Genomic DNA, 6908 nt, shown 5'->3' on the forward strand with positions numbered 1-6908 from the left:
AGAGGAAGAAAATATAGACCGGAAGTAGTTTACAAAAGTATTACTTATTTTATCAGGCATGTAATGAACAGTGTTATTTTCATCCTTGACCGAAACAATAGTGTTCTTTCTTCTTCTCTTAACAATAGCTCTATGAAAAAAGGCAGTATTTCTGTCACCATCTTTTACCCAATGTTTTTTGGCTCTTTGCATATAGGAGTCAGTTAGTTTTGTCAAAGTTTGTTCATACCTTATGCTTAGAGCTGCCTCTTTAGTGTGATCTTGCTGCTGATCTGGCTTCATTTGAATTTCTCTGATTTGATCCTCCAGATTGGTTAGTTCCTGTTGCAACGGCTTCTTCTTCTTGCACCAAACTTTTAGTTGCCCTGCAAGATGATTAGTTCTATTCGAAAAAGATTTGTTTCTAGATTTAGTCCACGCTTTTTTTGCATAATCATTGAAATCATTTTCTTTTAGCCACCAATTTTCAAATTTAAAGGTCTTTTTTATTTTCCTGGTTTGGCCATCTGTGGAGAGCAAAATAGCAGCATGATCACTTAGAGTATGAATAATAGGCATATTATAAACATTTGAAATGGGAAAAGCATCACACCATTCAGCATTTGCAAGACATCTATCCAATCTTTCATAAGTTGGTTTGGAAGAAAAACATTTATTCGTCCAGGTGTAAGCCGGGCCACTAAAACCAAGATCAATGAAACCACAGTTTTTAACAAAAGATCTGAAAGCATACAAGCGGCTACGATTTATATTAGTGGTATTCTTGTCCATATCATACAAAAGCTCATTCATGTCACCCATACAAAGCATTGGAAGCGTTGAGTTATCATGCACAAAAGCTGCAACTTCTTTCCAGATAGCACTAGTTTGTCGATGGTACGGATCACCATATATACATACTAAGCCAAACTTAAGGTTTCTAGTGCTATAAACAACAGTAGCTAGGATAACATGGAAACTAGAACTATGCACAGTCACTTGAAGCTCGTCATTCCACATCAACCAGAGCCCGCCCGAGCGTCTTCGAGAGGGTACTACAAAGCTATTGGACATATTAAACCTAGCATTTATATCATCACAAGTGAATCTGGAAGATTTGACCGTGGATGAATGGCTCAATCGATACGCGGCGGGGGACGTATCCCTGCAATGTACTATAGCTCCTCCTTGCTGATATTCAGGTCACCCTCCAGCCCAGACGTGAGCGGACCTACTCTCTGAACAAATATCTTCCAATCAAACTGAAAATCCACAGGCAATATTTTTTCGAACTTGCAATTTTGTTAGATTGAACATCTTTTCAATTTTCGATTTTAATTTTTGTTTCGATATTTGAAAAAATCCGAATGTAAACATATTTAAATTTGAACTTTGTTTGAATATGAACAATTTTAAAATATGTTGTATGTATATTAGGACTATCTGAATGAACATTAACATGTACATTTTTTATTTTGTATTCACTGTTGATAAATTGAGACACTTACAAGTGCCCCAAAAGGTATACATCTATTGAGGCACTAGAAAAAGTGCCCCAAAAATATATATCTATTGGGGCATTTAGATAAGTGCCACAAAAGGTATACATTTAGGGGCACTTCTAAGAAGTGCCCCAAATTAACTAATATTAGCCGCACTTTGACAAGTGCCTCCAGGAGAAGTGCCCCTATATCTTTACCGTGGTGTAGTGTCGGCATGAACCGTGGATGCTGCTGCGACGTGGTGTGGTCGTGCTGGAGAGGTTCGCTGCGCATGCTGATGCGCCGCGCGGGCTGTCACGACGAGCGAAATCACCAACGGCAGCGAGCTCCCCCGATTGAACCCAAGCGGCCTTCGTCTGCACGCTCGGTGCTGCCAGCTCTAGCTCCCATCTTCGATCCGTTGATTTCATCCACGGCGCCGCAGAGGTGTGCGGCCTGACAAACACTGTCGCTGCTGCTGATCATGCACAGACGCTGCCGCCACTGTCGCTGCTGCTGATCATGCACAGACGCCGCCGCCACTGTCTCGCAGCCTCGCCATTACTGGAACACCACGAAGAACTGCGTCCCTGCAGCATTCATGGAGAAGTACCCCACCATGTCTGGTGACCAGTGCAGCAGCTAGAAGATGCCGCAAAATATCTACCAATTAATGATCTCTTCTCATAAACCTGGACCACACACATGTATTCACTGCTGTTTTTTTTACTCTGTATACAGAAAATCCCATCTTCAGTTGTGGACACACACACTTTCTAGACCAATGAAGAGCCGAGTTGTTGCAGGTTCATATGCCGCCGAGTTCAATGTATTCAGTCTCTATTACACTAATATACATACTGTAGTTCAAGAAGTATCACGAGCTAGAATTCATAGTAGAGCTTGTCTAAGTCTCACGCCACTGAAACTGTTCTAAGTCTCAGTCATCCTAAAAAGTGCAACTGCATTTTAGAGAAAAATGCATCTTGTTCCGGTTATACTTTTCTACCACACAATTGCACCTTTTCGCAAAAGTATAACTCTGTTACAAAAAAAAGTGGAACTAGATGTGAGCTGCACTTTTCTGAATGTGGTTCCTCTTTTCTCGGGTAACTAAGATTTAAAAATAAATCTTAGTAGCGTGAGATGTAGCAAAACAGTTCAAAATAATTATCTAAAGATGATGCTGGATCCATGGTTTATGTGGTTTCGATCCCAACAATTTACAGCCCGTCGGCTCTCGGCGAATCGATCTGGTTTGGATTTGTGGCATACATGCCACACACTCGCCGGCCGTGGGACAAGAGATGCCCTTCGAGAGCTTTTGTTTCCAGTTCAACTCAGCGGGTTCTATCCTCTTGACGGACTCAATCTGCTCGGACCCGATGGAGTTGACATCACCATCAATCACCACGGTATCCACGACGACATCCTCCGTCGGCTCCTGCATGGAGTTTAACTCAATGTCGGCCTCGCGCTTGACATCTGCATCGACCTCTACACCAACAATGGTCTACGTATTGCTTCGACTGCGACGCTCATCACACCGTTTGACATCTGCATCGACCTCCAAGTTGGTGTCATGATAGTCTCATGAGTTGAGCTATGGTTGACTAAGGTTTAGAGCATGCAATCAAATTAAGAGTTCTTTATGTATCTCAAGATATTATGATAGAGCATGAAAAGATACAAGGTTAACCAACATTAAGAGCGAGGATTGAATTCAAGATTGGTCAAACATATAAAGCATAAAGATTGTACCACTTTGGATCATGTGATCTTATGGTATGGTAAGACTTGTCAATTATGCTCCATGAGCTAACCCACTATATATGTGCATTTGTGTTGTCTATGTGGGTTAGGTATCTTGCCATGGGTATGCATAAAGAGAATGATATCATATAGCCCATGTGAGGATGACATCAAGTATGGATGTCATCAAGGTTGAGAAGGGTGAGTTCAAGATGAGCATATCGAGAAGATTATGCTTGAAGATTGACGTTCATTTGGTGATAATGGACTTATGGAGATCTGCCTCAATGTAGCTTTCCTATAGTGATGTATGGGGAAGCAATCATGAGTCTTCACGAAGCAACAATGATAAATTGAGGAATTCCGGCTAGAATGAAGCTTGAAGCGTTGTAGGCAAGATAGTCTAGCACCAGCAGCAGTAGCAAGAACAAGCTAGCAGGCCATGAGCATCATAAAGTGCTCATGAGCTATTGCATCTGAGTCACATCAGCAGTAGAGAGCACAGCAGCAGCAGCCAGCTTAGCATCGCAGCAGCAGCACACACACCCAACAGTAGCACACGCTCAGCAACAGCACAGACACAACAACATCACACGCACGGCAGTAGCAGAGAGCACATCAGCAACGATCAGCAAGCCAAACAACAACACGGCATGGCATCTCCATGAGGAGAGGCAGCCGCAGCTCAGCTAGGAGGAGGAGTAGAGAAAGAAGAAGGACGGGGGTACTAACTTGGAGCAGAGCACCACGGCATCACCATGGCGGCACGGCGGCACGGCCGGCCACGGCCGGCCACGGCAGCGCCAAGCCGCGGCCAAGCCAGGCGCTCGCCGAGCGCAAGCGCTCCAGCAACACCCCGGCGAGGCGCACGGTGTCACCACAGCGTCCAGGGACGCCGGTGAACGAGGAACCACCGCGAGCACCGCGCAACCCTAGGCGCGGTAGGGTTGGGGGCAAACGGAGGAGGCCACCAAACGCAAATCGACGCGGACCATCTGGTGCGCCGTCGTGAGGTGGAGCGAACGCGACCGATCCCGTCGCTGGAGGTGGCCGGAGTCGGCAAGGATAAAGCGGCGACGGCGCGGGCGACGCGAGCGTCGCGGGAGCCATTTAGGGTTAGGGTTTCTGCGAGCGAGAGAGAAAGGGGGCGAGTGAGGCCGACCGAGCCGGACCGAGCGGGTCGGTTCGACCTAACCCGTTGGGCTCCACTGACAGGTGGGCCCAGGGGCAAATCTGTCTTTTCACAATTTTGTTAAAACCACCAACTTTGAAAAAGAATAGAAAATGGTTAAGAACTCTAAATAAATATATGAAAATCACTCAGAATAAAATTCTCTATCATAATAAAATATGAATAGGAATTATTGAGATAATTCAAAATAAGTCATATTTAAATACAAGGAATTAATCATTAAAAATCAAATTTAATATTTTTAATGATAAAAATAAGTCCATAAATACTTTTGGACTTTAAAAACACCTTGACAACATTTCAAGTAGTATTTTATCCTAAACAGAGTATCCCTAAATTGTTCTTAGTAATTACCTCTTACATAAAATAGTTAAGCATCGGGAAGGGGGGAACAAACCCTAAAAGTTGAATCATGCATAATTGCTTCTTTAACCACTGCCCTTATCGAACAATGATGCTATCTTTCAGCAACAGAGGACAAGGGTCAGTCCACACCATCGAACTTCAACACTTTGCAGTCTTCAGGCAAGTTCATCGCTTGCTCATGTCATTTGAGTATTTTTACCAAATTACTTGCAAAGTACTATACTTATCACTCTTGCATAAAAAGCAAACGTATTATTTTCATAACTATGAATATGACTATGTGGTGGGCAATGAAACCATGGTATGTGTTGATATGGAGGAGGTTCCATTGCAATGGGTTTATATCCATCTAGGATTAAACAACAAATGTCGTCCAGTGATTCTTGTGCCGTAAAACTCGTGTTAACCATAAGATCTGGAGTGGGACGGAGTAGTCCATTGTATTTCCACCTCTCGTACATCAACGGATGCGCTTACCGTAGCAGTTGTGTCTTGCGGGAGCAACTTGAGGGTGGGGATCCCCCTCTAATTCCCCACGGTAATGCGGTATATGATGGGTTGCATCTACCGACGAAGGAGTTTATGGTAGTTAGCCCAGAACTGTCGTCGTGGTCGGGGGCCATCCTTAATTGGTATAAGTACACCGGCGAGGACCCAGGGTCGGGGATTGCAACAAAGGGTGGGTGTGCAAGGTAGCGGAGGAATATGATTGGCTAAGACCTTATACCGGGCCTCACACCAAAGGAAGTGTGGACGGGGCTGCCCGGTTGGCACCATGGTTAAGATCTCTTATGGGTAAAGCAACACCTCTGCAGAGTGTAATGAATCGTGACATGTCACTCCCTGTTTCGGGTTTGGAACTGCGAACACTGCCAGAAAGGAACTTATGAAGTTTTAGTAAACCGGTGAAGGCTGACGGACATAGTTCTTATTAATAAAAGCAACCTCTTGAAGAAATGATTATCAAAACCTGCAATGGTATTAGACTTTCTGGTCTGATATCGTAGATAGTGCATTAAACACCTCTTTTCTATCATGAACTTGTTGAGTACGCTCGTGCTCATACCACTCTTAAATCCCCTGCTTAGATTGCCTTAGTCGTCTTGAGGAGGACACCGACAACCAGGAAGAAGCAGAAGAAACCTGCTATGAAGAGCCAGACCTATCTGGAGGTGTAGAAGGTGTAGACTATCTCATAGTCTACGGAGCCGGGAACGGTTCCGAAGGAGAACAAGCTTAGGATAGTGGAGTAGTAGTAGTAACCGAGCAGTATGAACACTTAGTACTTAGCTGCTCGATGAGAATAAATGTATAACCTGCTAAGACTTATATATTGTAAGCTAAGCTGGGTTCACCTCGAACCCAGGAGCATTCCTCTCGGGACCCAGGAGGAACTCCGTGATGATATGTACATATGGTTTGTAATAATAAATGAATGAGTTATGGACCAGCTATGTTCTGTTGTACTACTCTGAGGGATGTAATATTTGCGGACTGGTACTTCGTGAATGTTATATCAACGACTGTCATACTACAACATGCAGTGGTATGCAAGGTCACCACAACGTTCCACAATTTTCATAGGTATTTTAAAAGGATCCAATTGAGCTTGCGGTGGTTCATCTACTACCGTAATAGTGGTAGTAGTAATTCCAAACAGAAAGTCAAACGGAGACGCCTCCATAATAAAATAAAGCAGTAGCAGGCAGAAATAAAAACATAACTTACAATAAAAAGTTATCTTTACCAATTCCACTCTTCAATAGCGCTTCACTCCCTGGCAACGTCGCCAAAAAATAGTCTTGATGACCCACAAGTATATGAGGTGTATATTAGTACTTTTGATAAATAAGAGTGTCAAATCCAACAAGGAGCAGAAGGTGTTGACGAACAGTTTTGATCGAGAATTCACTGTAAACACTAGCAAACAGGTTTTCAGGGGTATTTGATATTGCAAATAAATAAAGTACGAGTAAATAAAATGCAATAGTAATAATTGCAGCGAGTGGTCCAATCCTTTTTAGAGCAAAGGACAAGACGGTTGTTTTACTTATGATGAACAAACGTTCCTGAGGACACACGTGAATAAATGTCAAGTGCTTTCGCTTCACATAGCTGAATAATATTCAATGGTTTGG

The sequence above is a fragment of the Lolium perenne genome, chromosome 1, assembly GCF_019359855.2.
Source record: "Lolium perenne isolate Kyuss_39 chromosome 1, Kyuss_2.0, whole genome shotgun sequence".
Classification (NCBI taxonomy): domain Eukaryota; kingdom Viridiplantae; phylum Streptophyta; class Magnoliopsida; order Poales; family Poaceae; genus Lolium; species Lolium perenne.